At 42.5% G+C, this 18524-nt stretch overlaps 1 pseudogene; it reads left to right on the forward strand.

Moving 5' to 3' along the window:
- The first annotated feature begins 856 nt into the window (after nt 1–856).
- LOC126947246 (X antigen family member 5-like) lies at nt 857–8149 on the forward strand (annotated as a pseudogene).
- Nucleotides 8150–18524: the final 10375 nt, after the last annotated feature.

Here is an 18524-nt window from a genome sequence, read left to right on the forward strand (position 1 = left end):
CTGTCTGAGAAAAAAAAAAAAAAAAGCATTGATAAATAAAGATATAAAAATAGTTTCTTTCTTTCACAACAGGCTTTTCTGAGACACATCCTCCATTAAGGGTGACATAGGACTGTGTGTTCCCAACGTTTCTCAATGCATGAGATGGTTTGATCAAAGAAAAACAAATGCTCTCTTAAGTGCCTTTCTTTCCACTACAAACACCCTGTGGATGCGGGTATGAGAACAGCAGGAAAACCGTGGTCGACCCTGCAAGTGGCAGACTCAGTGGGCATGCCCCTTGCTAAGCAAGTTCCTGCTGCCCATGTGACTTGCTGTCTGTCTTCTATCCCTGCAGAGCTGTGGAAGGAAACGTCATGACTTCTTTCTTGCCAACTATGACACAGCTGGTAGGTCAGCAGAGCAGTCCTCCCAGAAGTTGAAGTGTCAGTGAGTGGGAGGGAAAGCAGAAGGGCTTCCCGTAGGTTGGACCACTCGGTCCATGGCCTCATATAGATCCTCATCCTTCTACTAAAAGGCAGCGACATCACCATGGCCTTGCTGTTGTGGGGTCCTGGGCAGGGGAGGAAGTAAGGGCATAGTGGGGAGGAGGGTCAGATGAACAGGGAATGAGTTGAAGGGTGACATTATTTGCAGTATTTCAGTCTCAGAGGCATAAAAAATACCACACAGAGAGGATGGATTCCAAAGTCCTTAGTGGGGACCTTGGAAGGAGCAGAGGACAGGGCATGGGGAGACAAGGAAGCACAGTGCGGCTCTTAAAGCAAGAGGGGACCTCACTGCGCATGCTCCTTTGGTGCCTCCTTAGTGCGCATATTCATTGGGCGTCTTCCCATTGGCCCTTCGCGTATGGTGAACGCCGGGGAGCTGTGATCCTGCAGCTCGGGTCCCTGAGGTCTGGATTCTTTCTCCCCTGCTGAGACGCAGCCAGTAGGTCCACAGGTCGCTCCAGCTGGGAGTTGAAGCGTGAGTGAGAGTGCGGAGGAGCCAGCGGGCTTCCAGAGGGTCGGGGCGCATGATTGGTGACTCCGAGTGAGAAGGGGCTTGATGTCGTCGTCCTTCTCGTGCGGCCCCGCAGCTATGGGCCTTCTTGTCTTGTCGGGGTCAGAACGAAGGAAGAAGCAGGGCCTCGGAATGGGACGGGGGTTAGGTGAAGCTGGGGCGATGCTGGGGTGCTGTTGGTGGTATTCCAGTCCCAGAAACGCCTGAAACTTCCAACAGAGGACAAATTCCAGACTCCTCAAGGGGCATCAGGCCTGGAATGTCGTGGGCGGTAAGGAAGGGGCCTGGAAATTGGGAACACTCCGGACTGGTGACCGCCACCCCGAGGTTTGTATAATGAACCGCAGAGGTGCCGCCCCGGTGAGGACTGCCCAGTGCTATGTGGCAACTTCTCAGCTCCATCTTGGAAGTTCGAATGGGTGGGAGGGGCTATGCATTCCAACAAAACTCGATGTTGGGGGGAAATGGCCCTAGCAAAGGGTGTGTGACAAAAGCCATGGGCACTTTAATTTTAATTCTCAAGCTGTATTTTCCTAAATGTCTCGCGATGGAGAGTCCAATTGTGAAACCAAACCTCATTGGAAATACCGTGCGTCTCTTGCCATAAGCCCTAAGGCATTGCTCAGCTAGCTTGACGAACATAAGTGGCTGTGCAAGTATTCGATTCAGAAGGCATACGCACTTATACATGCCCTCTGACTTACCTTTCAATGTCTTACCAAATTTTTTTAAAAATTGCAAGTTAGCATTTGGCCATGGAAGTGCTCAAATGTAGTATCCACTCACATGCATTTTTCCAGTCACGGTATTCTGGGTTTTGGTTTGGTTTGGTTTGGTTTGGTTTTTTTGAGATGGAGTTTTGCTCTTGTTGCCCAGGCTGGAGTGCAATGGCGCGATCTCGGCTGGCTGCAGCATTCGCCCCCGGGTTCAAGCGGTTCTCCTGCCTCAACCTCCCGACTAGCTGGGATTAAGGCACTCACCACCACACCCGGCTAAGTTTTTGTATTTTTAGTAGAGACGGGGTTTCACCATTTTGGCCAAGCTGGCCTCGAACTCCTGACCTCAGGTGATCCATCCTCCTCAGCCTCCGCAAAGTGCACACTGTTCTGTTTGCAGACTGAAATATGAGTTGGCGAGGAAGAAGATATAGACCAAGACGATGTTTACGACTTGCTCAGCTGGTTGGGCCTATGCCTGTGAGTAACTTAACGTTCGATTTTTTCCAATAGCAGAAGTTTTTTTGTGTGGTAGTTATTGTTGAACTAGTATAGATACACTGATAAAGGTCTCCCATGTTGATAAAAAATGATCATGGCATCTCATGAAGGAAAGAGTAACCCAAGAGGACTACACACTGTTTTCGCCTGGATGTGTGTGAACTTGTGTTCCTCGATTTGACTGGTGATTTCCTCCTCATGCTTATTCATAGCACCACCCATTCAACCCCACATGAATTTAAAATGGCTTCCAACGCCATTGAGGGTAACGGTCTCAGAGTAACCTCTCTATGGGAAGAGTAACTTAATGAAGAATAAGTGTGTGGAGGCCGGGCGCGGTGGCTCACGCCTGTAATCCCAGCACTTTGGGAGGCCGAGGCGGGCAGATCACAAGGTCAGGAGATCGAGACCACGGTGAAACCCCGTCTCTACTAAAAATACAAAAAAAAAAAATTAGCCGGGCGCGCGGTTGTGGGCGCCCTGTAGTCCCAGCTACTCGGGAGGCTGAGGCAGGAGAATGGCGTGAACCCGGGAGGCGGAGCTTGCAGTGAGCCGAGATTGCGCCACTGCACTCTAGCCTGGGCTGGGCGACAGAGCGAGACTCCGTCTCAAAAAAAAAAAAAAAAAGAATAAGTGTGTGGAATAGTTTTGGGATAGTGTTGGAGCATGTCTTTAAACATGCATATGATCAGAAGTATCTGTGTAATCTGTATATTCATGTTATTGACATGCATTGATAAGAAGAATTTTTTATCTGCACATGCACACACCATGTCCCCGCCCTTGTCCCAGGAGCCCAGTGTGCCAGAGCCTCAACAAGAAGGACCACCAACTGAAAGTCAGGATCATACACCTGGTCAGAAGAGAGAAGAAGATCAGGGTGCAGCTGAGATTCAAGGTGCTGGGAAGGGAAAGAAAGAATGTCTATGGGGGGAGGAGGCCTGTGTGTGCATGACGCCTTATGCCATGACCAGTAACAGGACGAAAGAAAACAACAGGAAAGGATCTCAAACATTTGCTGAGAGTTTTGCAAGAGGCTGGAAATGTGATGGGTATAGTTTGCAGCTTCCTGCAGTCCCTGGATATGATGAATCTTCTCTTTTTCTTTGAGATGCATTTTGTAGGCTTGAAAATATAGTCGTTCCTAAATCAGATGAAACCATTTAATTGGTTGTATAAAAATGTACATTATTTCACCAGTTTAACTTGATATTCTTAGGACGTTGCAGTGAGATCTTCTCAGCCATGGTGTTCACAGTGTTGTAAGCACCCTTTGATAGCATGTGGAGTGCCAAGTCACCCTACCATATAACACCCCAAATAAAGCCCATTTGCAAAGGAATCTTAGCCTCATTCTATAAATAAGAAAACGGAGGCCGGGCGTGGTGCCTCACCCCTGTTATCCCTGCACTTTGGGAGGCCGAGGTGGGCGGATCACTTGAGGTCAGGAGTTCGAGACCACCGTGGCCAATATGGTGAAATCCTGTCTCTACTAAAAATATACGAACTCGTTGGGCGTGGTAGCACACACCTGTAATCTCAGCTACTAAGTAGGCTGAGGCAGGAGAATTTCTTGAGCCCGTGCGGCAGAGGTTGCAGTGAGCCGAGATCACACCACTGCACTCCAGCCTTGGTGACACAGCGAGACTCCGTCTCAAAACATAAAAATAAATAAATAAGAAAACTGAGGCTCAGAGATAGAGACTTACCAAAAACTTGACGCATGGAGAAGGAATTCTTATTTTGTTCCAAGGTATGCATTCTTCCTACCATCTATTTTAGAAAATGTGAATGATATTTTGCTCAAAAATGCTTAATACTCAAATGTGTCTGTACTATAAGGTACGTCGATATTGGCTCAGGACAAAACGCAGTTCAGTGAAGCAGGATAGCAACTCCAGAAAAGAGGTCAATGAATGACAGCCACTGTTTCCTTTGATGTATATTTTTGACAGTATGTTTGGTAAAAGGTGGATAACTCAGGATGTTGGCGTACAGGTAACTTTATTAGTAGGATATGGAGGGGGGCTTTGAAAAGTTGTTTCAATATTTTTATAATTAGAAAGCTCCAAGTACGATAAGATTATCATGAAACAGAAATTGTTTTCTCAACGGATAGCATCTTCAAACTAATCAGAGACAGAATTTGGGCCATGGATTATTTTAGCAATTCCCTGTTAAGGGGTTTCCAGAATATGACTGTCAACAATGCTCATTAATTTCTTTGCGCTTCAGTTCCCGTACTCCCACTGGAAGACAGTGATTTTGCTGTTATATTTCGTACTTTTTTTCTTAATGACATTCATGTATGGAAAGTCACATATAGGGGCCTTTGGATCTAAGAATTACTTTAATAAAGTTTAACCCCAACATTTTCAAGATACCTCAACAGGGGATGAGTGTCAGGACCATAAGATTTGTCATAGGCTCACCGATGCATTGATCTAATCCTTCAGAAAATTACATTGAAGTTACGATTAAAATGCTATCCGTGAGGCTGTCCTGTTTTCCTAGGTAGCTGTGTGTTTATAATACACAATGGTAAAGTATGGGCAAGGTAGGTGTGCTGAGACTTATCCTCAGATTGTCATTTAAGATAAGGTATCATAATACAGGAAAACAAACGTGGGGACATCTTTGCTTCACATTTATTACCACAGTAGCTTATAGGCTTTTATTGCATAACACCGAGGAAAAGAAAAGGATCAGTTCCTTATTTATCACTCCTGTTTGGCTGCTCCAGTCGACATCCTTTTGGTATTTTTCAGTGCCCGACCTGGAAGCTGATCTCCAGAAGCTGTCTCAGTCAAAGACTGGGGATGAATGCGGAGATGGTTCTGATGTCCAGGGAAGATTCTGCCAAAATCAGAGCAATTTAAAATGCCAGAAGGAGGTATGTTACCCATTAAGATTCAAAATTATGTGCTGTCTGTATTCCATAATATTATAGTTTTGATAATAAAAAGAGAGAATATTACTGCCCCTTTAAAAACAGAATTCAAATGCAGACTTTCTTTGGAAGGTAATTCAGACCCTAGAAGCCTGACTGCAAAACTGAAACACTATCAGATACAGACACAAATTGGGTCAAAGCCATATTGAATCATCAAATAGCAAAGCATTTTTCTTACTTCTGAGTATAACCAACAGCTAACAATTTTCAGATTATTTTGTGATTTCTGCTTTTCACAAAAACATAATGCACTTGTAATACCACTTTGTATGAAATATGCTGATCCCTGAAGGAGATTCTCGTACCAGCTCTTAACATAATTTGTGAGCTTCTGGACAAATCACATAAATCCTACACCCATTTTTGCTTTTATTGAAAGTAGTGAATGCACATCAGATAGATTAAAATCCACTTCAGTGCTGATTTCTACATGCTCTGGTTCTGTTGGAGAGAATGCAAAGATACTCGGATTTTCATGATTTGTTTATCATAACGATCAGCTTCAGTCCAATTGTAATATCTGAGTTGAGATTTCATTGCTTCTAAGAAAACAAGCGGGCACTCTGCTTGATGTTTGTTTTTCCGTAAGGAGACCTTCATGAGTGTTCTTGAATTTTGTCAAATCCTGAATTCTCTCAGACTCTTAAACAATGATTGTTTTATTTTTATTTTTATTTTTGCTTTTGTTTTGTTTTGTTTTGTTTTGTTTCGGATGAGGTCTCGCTCGGCCGCCCCAGGATGGAGTGCAGTGGTCCGATCTTGGTTCCCTGTGACCCCCGCCTCCCGGGTTTTAAGCGATTCTCATGCCTCAGCCTCACGTGTATTTGGGATTACAGGTGCATGCCACCATGCCCAACTAAATTTTTGTATTTTTAGTAGAAACAGGGGCTCACCATGTTGGCCAATCTGGGCTCGAACTCCTGACCTCAAGTGATCCACCTGCCTCGGCCTCCCAAAATGCTGGGATTACAGGTGTGAACCACCTCCCTCGCTGGACCCAATGATTTGTGTTTTAAAGTCTTCCCACAGTGCAGCCTTGAATGACTGAATAATAGAATGGAAAGAGACAGTCAAGGTTTTGTGGCCCATGAAGTAGGGAGCCTGCATGTAGGTCAGTGATGCTCAAAGTGGTTGAAAGATGCCTGTGCTAAGCATGCTCCCTGCCCTCCTGTCAATCTTCATGAGCTACTGTGTGTAATTAGATTGAAGACACATACGGTAACCTCTAACCATATCAGAGGTTATATATTACAGGTTTCTGCCTTGAGTCATCAGATGATATGATTTAAAGTTCAAAGACTATAACGTACTAAGTCCTGAGTAGTCCACATAAGTATCTTTTACACGTTTTTCAAATTGCTGACTTAATTAGAAGAACTTCTGAATTTAAAGGATGCACTGCATTTTTAGGGGAGAAATTATCTAAATGATTTACTCCACACTGGTGAACCACTCCATTAGACTATTTACATTAATAGATAGTGTGTAGACGATTTCCAGGAGCCTACTGAACAAGCCTCAGTTGTATTCTTAGGACAGTCATACCGTTAAATGCATATCTTATTAAAATAGATAACAAATTACATGATACAAGAAAATAATACTGAGACATAAAAAATAATAAAAGAGTCACAGAATAAACTTAAGGGAAAGGGAAACAGGCAGTACATGAAAGGTATGAATCATTAACAAAGGGAAAACTAATCGAAAAGTAATACATTTAATAGATCGTTCTTTTGAGAAATAGCTAGGAAGACAGCATCCAGCAGATGAAACAATCTTGAAGGAAATGGAAAAAGCACAACACGGAATATGAACAAGACCCAGATATTGAATGTAGGGCATAATTGAAAGTGAATACATTCTTAAACACTAATATTTTCAGAGTATGGATGAAATGGTTGACACACTAGGGATGCCTACATTATTTAATATATCCCTGCAATAACTAAATATCTGAACACCACAAAGACTGTGCATGAACTTGTGAAATTTGCTAGTCGTCCCTCAAAAACAGTTACTTTTAGAAGCAAATATTTAGCTTTTCCAGATGTCTTACTCTCTGTTTTCATTTCCCTCTCCATTTTTTTTTTCCCCACACTGGTTATGATGTATAACTCTTTCACATTTTAATATCAATCATGATCCTGATACTTTAAAACTTATATGACCATTTAATTAATTATACAAATGGGAATACTTTCCAGTGGAAAAAAGTGTCATTATTCATATTGACATGAGGACTATAGGTGAAAACTGGATGCAAATGGTTAGTGTATGTTAAAAAAGAACAAAGAAGGGTAAACTAGCTCAAAGCAATATCATAGCACTTCTTCACAATAGAGAAAAAAACAAATGCAATACTGGCCTTTCTATTCATTTCACTTATGTATTTCCTAATGTGACATTAACAGTTTCCTCAAAAGATAGCTTTCAGACTGTCTGCAGGAACCTATTGGACATTCAGACCATACTGTCAAGCCAAAACATTAAATTATGCATTTTTTCTGGAGGAATTTTTTCAGAAATTCCTTCTGTTTCTTAGGTTTTTTTTGTGTTCTGGTTGTATTTTCAGTAAAACTCTACACATTGTTTGTCATCTACTTTAAGCCCCTTCTAATAGGTTCACTTGATTTAATGTGATCTGTCCTCAGACTGTCTTTTGGTTTCCTTCTAGCACAAAAAGCAGGGTGTGTTTTAAAAATGTTGCTAATGTGTATGTTTAGAAGTGTATCCTCACAGTCTCTACAGAGGTCTAGTTGAATCTTAGCCACAGGGAGACTCTTCGGATTCTGGTTTTAGTCCATTGTATAAAACTAAACCTTTGGTGTCCTTTGCATACCTTTAATTTCATCTGAATAGAGTTCTTCTGGTAATGTTCCCTCCTGTTATGTTTCTGTCGCAGGGGAAGGGAAACCACAGCTTTAAACAAAGACAACCGAAAGAATGCAAACTGGATTTATCCGAGATATTTGACTTTTAAAAATCTCAATAAAGTTTTCCAGTTTTCTCCAAAGAAGTATCACACACCTGTTGTTCATTTTATTCTCACATATTAGACAGTATTGAACATTTTGGCCGGGTGCAGTGGCTCATTCCTGTAATCCAAGCACATTGGGATGCTGAGGCAGGAAGATTGCTTGAGCTTGGGAGATTAAGACATGCTTGGGCAACATGGCAAAACCCCCTCTCTACAAAAATAGATGAATGAATGCATGAATATATGCACATATGTATGTAGGTGTAGTCCCAGCTACTCTGGAGGCTGACGGTGGGAGGATCCCTTGAGCCAAGGAGGTCGAGGATGTAGGTAGTCATGTTCACGCCACTGCAGCTCCAGCCTGGGTGAATGCGACTCTGTCTGAATAAAATATAGTATCATTTTTGCAACTCTGCATTCTGATTGAGCTGGTATGCACATGTGTGATATTGTGAATATATATATTTGGTCCTGGACCCTGCTTACTGTCATACAACTCCTACAGGTTTGGAATCTCCACATAGTGATGTTCTTTTTGTATGCTAGTGAGTTGACCATTTGCTGGCAGCTCCTAGGTAGCTCTAGGATGGCGGATTAGAGGGTTGGGACTTTTTTTCAGCCACATCCCCAACGTTCAGGACAGGGAGAGGGGCTGAAGGTTAAGTTGATTACCAATGGCGGGCCAACAGTTTTTAGTCAGTCATGCCTGTAGGATGAAAAACTCCATCAAAACCCAAAAGGACAGGGTTCAGAGAGCTTCTTGCCTAGCTGAACACATGGAGAGTGGCATGCCCGTAGAGGCCACGGAAGCCCCCTGCCTCTTCCTTCTATTCCTTCCCCTACGTATCTCTTTATCTGCATCCTTTGTTAGGATATCCTATTTTCCACAAAATATGTGAGAATTCCCCCGGGCTATCGAGCTGGATGAAAGAACTAGGGCCTAGGTGGAAGAAAGGGGAAAGCAACTAGGGCAACTTGCTGAAGCAAAATTACTTGGATCCTACCTACACTGTCTCCTTACACGCGATGGCATGACATAGCCATGGGATTCCATCCTGCCCTCTTACACACTGGCCTTGAGATGGTGGGCAAGATACTTACATCCTGTGGGACAGTTTCCCCATTTTTAAAGTGAAATTAGAATATTTACACTAAATGCTTGCTATGAAGAATAAATGAAATAACAAGATGCAGGCATTACATTGCAGATAAATTTACTGGTTATCTTTCCTTAATCCCTTTAAAATTTCAAATATTTTCATTCCATTTTTCTTTACAACTACATCTCTAGTATGTGATAACTGCTTTGGAATTTCAAGTAGGAATATCAGTCTACCTTTTTAAATGCATTTGACTTCAGAAGGTGATTTCATGTAAATATGTAAGTTAAATAGCAGTGTAGCTGGCATCAGACACGGCATTGATTCTGAAGCCGATTTGTAAATAACCGAGGTGTTGTGACAAGGCCAACCCTATGTCAGTACTATGTGCTGAAAACTTGTTTGATGTGTGTGATGCCATGAAGAATAAGTCTATTCCAGTCAGTCAACACCACACAACTCAATATCACAGTGTGTCAAGAGCTCAGGGCAGTCCCTAAGCAGCCCTATGGTGGCTAACGGGGCCACAAGGATCACCAGTGCAGTTGTTATTTTGGCTTGTCATATATTCATCAATTTGGCGGGTAAGAAGACAATGAGCCCAAATGAATCAAAGTGGTTTTGATTTACTTGCAGACTCAGCAAAAGCAAGATTAGCATTGTGTCAGCACTGTGTCCTAGTCCCAGGGTACCACACTGAATTGGAGAAACTCAGTGACAGTACAGATGGTGGGTCTCTCTCTGCCTGCGAGGAGCCCACAGTCATACCCTAAGGCCAATTTTTGGAAACCACACTGAATCCTGAACCCAAGATCACACCTTACCGAGCTGCGACTATGGACAGCAGGGGTGACCCAGCTCTCCGAACATCTCGCACAGAACACCTTAGGGATGTCATCCATGCTTGTGAAGAGGAGGAACCTGTGTCAGTGACTACCCTGAACTGACTTGCCTGCTGACAGTTCCCCTAAACCAAAGATGCAAACCAGTTGTTTAGACTGAACGGGGAACCCTAGAGGGAAAGGTTTCTTTGTGGGATGGCACAATGGAGGCCTTGGCCAGCTTCTTGCCTGATGACTGTATGTCCTGCTGGGGGTGTCCTAACAAGGGTAAAAGTCTTGTAGTCCAGGGGTATCACCTGTGCCCTCTGGGATTGTTCTTACCTGTGTGCCCTGAATATCCCATCACTGCCTCATCCCTGGAAGGCGTGCACATCAACTTCAGCTTCCTGGCCATAGTTGTGCCGAGCCTGAAATGCTGGCTTGAGTTGGATAAAAATGGTTAATACAGAAGTTAGTTAGGAAGTCACCTGCCTTTGTCAGATAGACCTTCAGCATTAATAGGATTCGTATAAGATGAATGTGATGGGAAAATTTGATGTGTCAACTTTGCTACGCCACGATGATGCATGAGAAATGTTCACTTTGACCAGGGTAGATGTCTCCGTGAAGGGTTTTCTTTACGTGAAAACTAGCATTTAAATCAGCAGACTTTTGGTAAACCTAATTGCCCTCCCCAATGTGGGTGGGCCTCATCCAGTTCTTGAAGGCCTTCAGAGAAGAATGACTGGGGTCCTCCACAAGATGAAGAAATTCTGCCTCCACACTGCCCTTGGATTTGACCTTTCATATCACCTCTTCCCCCGGTCTCCAGCCTGACATCCTGCTCCGTGAGATTTGGACTTGCCAGTCGCAACACTTCCATGGGCTAGGTCTTCAAACTCAGTCTCTCTCTCTCTCTTTCTCTCTCCACCCACCCACACACACGTGTGCACACATACACACACACACACACACACACCCCGAGGAACCCTAACCAATAGGCTTCTTACGTCTGGGACCCTTAGGGCGTAACTGAGATCAGTACTGCAGGTTGGTGTCACTCTGCTGCAGGGCTCCTCAAGCAGAGGCCAGTGGCGTTCCCCTCCCACCCTCTGCAGACGGACATCCACGTGGCTCATCACTGGTGACTCAGGGTTTGGTCATCCAACCATGTAGCGATCACTATAATTTCACAAGTGTTCCCCGCCCTCCTTCTGCCTGTGAGGTCCTCTGAGATATTTTTAGTCAAATGTCTAATACAAAACCAGTTTGCGTTCTTTCAGCTTGTATTCATTTAAACCTGTGGTTGCCTTTCACCTATTAATAGAAGAAGAAAACATTACTAGCGAAGAACTGTATTTAGGTGACATTAAAGGTATGCAAAGGACACCAGTGTTTTAGTTGCATACAATAGACTAAAACCAGAAGCTATGAGTCACCCATTGGCTTACATGCAGTTAGGGCTCTGTAGAGATTTTGAAGATAGATTTCCAAGCATATACATTATCAATACTTTTTAAACACATCCTGGTTTCCAGTGCTACAAGGAAACCAAAAAGAGAGTTAGAGGTCAGAACACTTTAAATCAGGTGAACCTATTAAAAAAAAGTGGTCAAAGCAGAAAGCAAACATTGTGTATACTTTTACTAAAAATATAACCAACACACAAAAAATGTTAAGAAACAAAAGGAATTTACAAAAAAAATGTTTAATTTCATGCTTTGGCTTGAAACTACATTCTGGATGTCCAATAGACTCCTGGAAATAGTCTGAAAACTATCTTTTAGGAAAACATTTTATTGCATTTGTTTTTTATCTGTTTTGTATCTGAAGTGCAAAAATGTTTCTTTCGGGCTAGTTTACCCTTCTGTGGTTTTTTAAGGTACCGTAATCATTTTCCCCCAATTTTCACCTAAAGTGCTAATGTCAATATGCAATCGCTCTGCCTTTTTACACTTGAAAGTATTCCCATTTTGTGTAATTAATTATATGGGTGACACTGAGTTTTAAGCTATCACTATCATTTCTGATGTCAAAACGTGAAACCGTTATATATTCATGATACAGTGTGGCAACCCTAAAACAAAAACAAAACAAAACAAAACAAGAAACGGAAATAGAGGGATAGAAAGGAAAATGGAACGGACAGTAAGACATCTGGAGAAGCCAACTATTTGTTTCTAAACGTAAAGCTCTGTTTTTGAGGGGACAACTAGCAAATTTCAGAAGTTCTTCCAGTCTTTGTGATGTTTAGGTATTCACATATTATAGGGATATATTAAATAATGTATATATGCCTAGACATATCAACCATTTCTTCCATACACTGAAAATATTAGAGTATTCACTTTCAATTATAACCTATATTCAATATCTGTTGTCTTGTTCATGTCCATGTTGACCTTTTTCCATTTTCTCCTCGAGTGTGTGTAAACTACTGGATACTCTATTCATAACTATTTCCCCCCAAAAGATCTTTTAAATTTGTTACTTTTGGATTCGTTTTCCTTTTACTAATGATTCGTATCTGTCTTTTTTCATTTCCTCTTTCCTTTTCCTTAGGTTTATTCTATTGTTCTTTTATTATTTTTTATTCTTCTCCTTTATCATGTAATGTGTTTTCTATGCATTGTAAAGACTATTAATCTTCCTAAGAATACAGTTGAGGCTTCTTCAGTAGGCTCCTGGAAAAACAGACTGAAAAGGTCTTTTTGTTTGTTTGTTTGTTTTTGTTTTGTTTTTTGAGACAGAGTCTCGCTCTGTCGCCCAGGCTGGAGTGCAGTGGCCTCCCCGGTCTCGGCTCACTGCAAGCTCCGCCTCCCGGGTTCACGCCATTCTCCTGTCTCAGCTCACGAGTAGCTGGGACTACAGGCGCCCGCCACCGACGTCCGGCTAATTTTTTGTATTTTGTTTAGTAGAGATGGGGATTTCACCGTGTTAGCCAGGGATGGTCTCAATCTCCTGACCTGTGATCTGCCCGCCTCGGCACTTCCAAAGAAAACTGTCTTTGAATGTAAATGGTCTAATGGAAATGGTTCAGCAGTGTAGAGTACAGAACATTTAGGTAATTTCTTCCCTAAATATGGAGTGCTCCCTTGAAATTCAGAAGCTCTTCCTAATTAACAGTCAGCAATTTGGAAAAAAAACGTGTAAAAAGATACTTGTGTCGTACTACTCAACTGAATGAAGGACGTTACAGTCTTTGAACTTTAAATCGTCATCATCTGATGTCTCAAGGCAGAAACCTAGTAATAAGTAAACCTATGATATGGCTAGAGGGGATTCTATCATATGGTGTCTTCAATCTAATTACAACACAGCAGCTCATGAAGACTGACAGAAGGGCAGGGGGGCATGCTTAGCAACAGGCCATCTTAACACCCACCTTGAGCATCACTGACCTACATGCATGCTGCGTACTTCATTGGTAACAAGGAAACCTGTCTGTCTCTTGCCATTTTATTATTCAGGTCGTTTCAAGGGTTCACTGCGGGAAAAGGATTTAAAATGCAATTTATTCTTTAAGAACCCAGAGAATTCAAGAATTTTACCAGAATCCAAGAACAGTCCATTTAGGTCTCCATAAGGGTGGGAGGTAAACAAACATCAAGCAGGTTGCCCCAAACTCATTCTCTTAGGAAACCATGAAATCTCAACTCAGGATATTTATAACTGGAGTGAAAATCTGTTATGAAAAACAAAATCATATCTTTGTATTCTATTCCAACAGAAACATGAAAATACAGAAATCAATCTTGAAAACAGATTTTAATATAATCTGATTTTGCATTTACTATTTTCAATAGGAAAAGATGGATGTAGAATTTTTGGAATTCATCTGAAATCTCACAAAATTATGTCTAGATTCGTGGGGTACTCAGAACCTTCCTTCAGTACTCAGGCATATTTCAAGCACAAAGTGGTTATTACAAATGCCATTATGTATTTGTTTAAAGCAGATGAGTTAGAAAAGAATCTGAATAAACAGTTAGCTATTGGTTATAGTCACAAGTAAGAAGATGCTTTCATATTTTGATGATTCAAATAACGGCTTTGACCCAATTTGTTTCTGTATTCTGATAGTGTTTAGGTCTTCCGGTCAGGCAATTTGGGGTTTCCTGAACAACTTTTCAAAGAAGGCCTAGCCATGTTGAAAGTTGTGTTTTTAAAAGGCGGCAGTAACGTTTCCTCTCTTTTTTATTATCAAAAGTAATAAATAATTGTGGAAAAACAGAAAGCACGTAATTTTGCATCTTAATGGATTAGCAAATACCTTCCTTCTGGCATTTTAAAATTGCGTCCTGCTTTTGGCAGAAATTGTCCCCTGAACAATCAGGGACCATCTCCGCATTCATCCCCTAGGTCTTTGACTGAGGACAGCTCCTGGAGGAATCAGCTTCCAGGTCAGGCACTAAAAAATACAAGGGGTTCTTGATTGAAAGCAGGCAAAACAAGACGGTGACAAATAAGGAAAAGATAGTGCTCTTTTCCTCAGTGTTTATGAAATAAAAGCCTGTAGACCCAGTGTGGTAATAAATGTGATGTAAAGATTGCGCACACTTTTGTTTTTCCTGTATTATGAATTCTTATCTTAAATGAACAATCTGAGGATAAAATCTACACCCACAATGCCCTACATTTCCCTATACTTTACCATTGTGTATTAATGAATAGTGAATAATCGACTTATCTACATTAAATCTAGGAGTCTCTGCCAACATGGATAGAATTTTAATCATAAAATGAAATGTAATTTTCTGAAGGATTAGATCAATGTATTGGGCCTTGCCTAGGAGAAATCTTACAGTTGTGACACCCATCCCTTGTTGAGGTGACTTGAAAATTAATTTAGATAAATTAACATTATGCTTGGGTCAAAAGGGCGCCTGTATGTAACTTTACATAAATGAATCACATTTAGAATAATGTTACGCAAAAATAACAGGAAAATCACTGTCTTACAAGTGAGGTGTACAGTGGAAGGTGAGTGCAAAGAAATTAGTGGTTCTCACTGTTGACAGTCATATTCTGGAAAACCTCTTAACAGCGAATTGGCTAAAATACTTCCATGGCCCAAATTCTGCCAGCGTTTGAATGCAAAAGTAACTATCTAGTGAGTAAAACAAACTTCTGATTCCAGGATAAAACTTATGGTACTTGTAGTTTTCTAATGATGAAAAGTGCTTTCTACAACTTTTGTAAAATCATGCTAATCGCATCATGCATTCGAAATCATGCTAATATAGCTACCTGTATGCCAAAGTGTCCTGAGTTATCACCTACGCTTTTACCCACCAAACATCCTGAAAAAATTACCGATCAAAGGATACCACTCAAAGAGTGGCTGTCATTTATTGAGCTCTTTTCCTGGAGTTTCTATTTCTGCTTCCCCGTTGAACTGTGTTTTGTCCCTGAGCCAATACTAAACTACCTCTAGAGCTACACACATCATTCAAATAATAAGGTATCTTAAGACCTAAACCCACACGACCACTCAACCTTTTCTTATTACAACCATCGGATAGCACAAACCTTGGGACAAAATAATGACATTCTGTACTCCATGAGGGGGGGGGGAGTACAAGGGTTCTTGGTAAACCTCCATTTTCAGAGCCTCAGTTTTCTTATTAATTAAAATGAGGGCTAACATCCTTATGCAAATGGGCTTTATTCAGGGTGTTATAAGGTAGGATGACTTAGGCAACTCCACATGCTGTATAAAAGGGTGCTTACAAGCACCCATTGATCACAATGCCTTAGAAGGATCATACAGCAAACATTCTAAGAAGAACAAAATTTAAACTAGTGAAATACTGCAATATTTTTATGCTATAAAGTTAAACTAGGCTTCAATCTGATTTTAGCAAGGGGAACTTGTATTTTCATCAAGCGCTTTACAAAATATATTTCAAAGGTAAGAGAAGAGACTTCATTAATATCACAGGGAACTAGCATGAAGCTGTAAACTATTACTCTTCAATTTTTCCAGCCAACTTTCAGCAAAATGTTTGCGATCCTTTTCTCTAATTGTTTTACTTTCCTCCTGTTTACTGGTCACAGGCATTAATGCATGATGCCCACCTAGGCCTCCTCCCCGCATAGACATTCTTTCTTTCTTTCCCTTCCCAGCACCTCGAATATCAGCTGCACCCTGATCTTCTCTCTTCTGACCCAGGTGTGGGATCCCGACTTTCAGATGGTGTTCCTCTTGTTGAGGCTCCTCATCACTGGGCCTTTTTATTTTTTCCTGGGACCAGTGTTGAGTGTAACAAATAAAAAGTTTTGGCTGCGGCAGTGGCTCACGCTCAGCACTTTGGTAAGCCAAGGCGAGCAGATCACGAGGTCAAGAGTTCGAGACCAGCCTAGCCAACACGCTGAAACCCTGTCTCTACTAAGAATACAAAAATTAGCCAGGCATGGTGGCGCATGCCTGTAATCCCAGCTACTTGGGAGGCTGAGGCAGGAGAATCGCTTGAACCCCGGAGGCAGAGGTTGCAAGTGAGCCGAGATCACACCACTGCACTCCAGCCTGGGTGACAGAGCAAGATTCTGTCTCGGGAAAAAAAAAAAATTGTTATCAATACATGTCAACAATGCAAATAAACAGAATACATAGATATTTCTGATCATAAGTAAGTCTAAAGACATTTCTCCAACACTATTCATATACTTATTATTCATCAAGTTATTCTTCCCACAGAGAGGTTACTCTAAGACGGAGTTACCCTCAAGGGCTTTGGAAGGTGGTTTAATCTATGTTGGGATGGATGTGTGCAATCTGTTATGAATAAGCATACGGAGGAAGTCATGGGCAAAATCTGGGGAACACAAGGTCATCCATCCAGGCAAAACCAGAACGTAGGCTGGGCGCAGTGGCTCAGGCCTGTAATCCCAGCACTTTGGGAGGCCGAGGCAGGTGGATTGCTTGAGCTCAGGGGTTCAAGAACAGCCTGGGCAACACGGTGAAACCCCGTCTCTACTACAATACAAAAAGAAATCAGCTGGGCGTGGCAGCGTGCACCTGTAGTCCCAGCTACTCGGGAGGCTCAGGCAGGAGAATTGCTTCAGCCCAGGAGACGGAGGTTGCAGTGAGCCAAGCCTGGGTGACAGAGCAAGACTCCATCTCCAAAACACACACACACACACACGCACACACACAACACACACACACACACACACACACACACACACAACACGTAATCCTCTTGGATCAGTCTTTCCTTCATGAGATGCCATGATCATTTTTTATCAGCTCAGAAGACCTTTAACAGTGTATGTATACTAGTTCAACAACACTATCACACACAAAACATTCTGCTAATAGAAAACAACAAATGTTAAAGCACTCACACATACTCCCGATCAGCTCAGGAGGTTGTAAACTTCGTCTTGGTCTAGGCCTACATGTTGATCTTCCTCACCAAATTATATTTCTCTCTGCAAAGAGAATACAGAATACTGTGATTGGGAAATGGCACTTGAGAGGATAGCTCCATTCGAGCACTTCCATGGCCAAATGTTAACTTGTCACTTTTTTGAAGTTTGGAAATACTTTGAAGGTAAGTCCCAGGGCAAGTATAAGTTTGTGTGTCTTCTGAATAGAATGCTTGCACAGTCACTTAAGGTGATCAAGCTAGCAAAGTAATGTCTTAAGGCTCCTGGCAAGAGACACTGGATATCCCTGATGTGGTTTGGTTTCACAACTGGAATCTCCATCATGGAGACGTTTAGGAAAATAGAGCTAGAGAATTAAACTGGGAGTGACCACAGTGTTTGTCACACACCCATTTCCTGGGCCCAGTTCCTCCCTAAAATGAAGTTTTGCTCGACCACAGAGTCCCGTCCATTCGAACCTCCACGGTGGAGTTGGGAAGTTGCAACACAGCACTGGGTGCCCCTCACTGGACACCTGTTCCTGGCACTCTACAGACTTCGGGGCTGAGGTCACCAACCCGCAGCATTCCCAGTTCCCAGGCCCCTTCCTTACTGCCCACGCTGTCCATGCCTGGGTCCCCGCTGGGGAGTCTACAATCTGTCCTCTGTCGGGGGTTTGAGGCATTTCTGGGACTCAGATACCTTCAACAGCACCCCCAGCACGCACCTCATCGTACCCCAATCCCCTCCACGTCAAGGCCCTCCTTCCTCCTTAGTTGTGGCCCCGACAGAAAAGAAGGCCCATGGCTGCAGTGCCACATGTAAAGGATGAAGACCTTGAGGCCCTTCCCCTCTGAGTCTCCCTCCCACCGACGACCCTCCAGAAGCCCACTGGCTCCTCCTCACCCTCACTCACACTTCAACTCCCAGTTGGATTGGCCTGTGGACCTACCTGCTGTGTCTCAGTAGGAGAGAAAGAATCCAGACCTTAGGAACTTGACCTCACAGCTCGGAGGCATTCACCACGTGGATGAAGAGGTAGAGTAGAAGATGCCTGGTGAACATGTGCACTGAGGT

The sequence above is a fragment of the Macaca thibetana genome, unplaced genomic scaffold (assembly GCF_024542745.1).
Source record: "Macaca thibetana thibetana isolate TM-01 unplaced genomic scaffold, ASM2454274v1 unplaced_scaffolds7, whole genome shotgun sequence".
Lineage (NCBI taxonomy): Eukaryota > Metazoa > Chordata > Mammalia > Primates > Cercopithecidae > Macaca > Macaca thibetana.